Below are 741 nucleotides of genomic sequence, written 5' to 3' on the forward strand. Positions count from 1 at the left end.
GGGGTAAGGAGGACCAAATGGGCAGAATTCACATCTATGGCAGTTCCTTGGGATTTGAAGGTATAACTCCCAAATGGCAGAGGTCTGGTAGTTCTATTAAGAGCCTTTCTGGATAATTAAATTCATTATCACCCGCCGATAAAGGGCAAAACTTGAATTTGACCAATTAGGATGTCTGTTAGCAAAATATCTCATGAATCACAGGTCAGATTTTCATGAAACTCTCAGAATGTAATCAATGGACATGTGTCTACAACTGATCAACTTTGGAAATACACAAGATTCAAGATGGCCGCCACAGCTAGGCAAAGGTACCAAACATAAAAACGATGACAGCTCAGTCGGTTTTACAGACACTAAGCTAAAACTTGGTGTGGTAGTAGCTGAGACTGCCCCTCAATATAAAACTCAAAAAATAAAACGTAGGGTGGGAAATTTGCTGAAAATTTTACCATTAACTAGCAGAACCAACCATATTTGTCTGTTAGTAAAATATCTCACAARCCARTGSGCAGATTCTAGTGAAACTTTTAGGTAAGAATCAGTGAATGAATGTCTGCGGTTCATTAAATCATGGAAAGAGTTTGATTTAAAATGGTCGCTGCAGCCAGCTCAGCTTACACACCTCAGTTAGTCACACAGCGCTAAAGTTTGGTGTGGTAGTAGCTGAGAGTCATCCTTAAGCTACTGACAGATTGTGCCTTAAGTTATCTGACAAAAACAGCTAAAAAAAAACTTTGT

The sequence above is a fragment of the Austrofundulus limnaeus genome, unplaced genomic scaffold (assembly GCF_001266775.1).
Source record: "Austrofundulus limnaeus strain Quisiro unplaced genomic scaffold, Austrofundulus_limnaeus-1.0 Scaffold1066, whole genome shotgun sequence".
Classification (NCBI taxonomy): domain Eukaryota; kingdom Metazoa; phylum Chordata; class Actinopteri; order Cyprinodontiformes; family Rivulidae; genus Austrofundulus; species Austrofundulus limnaeus.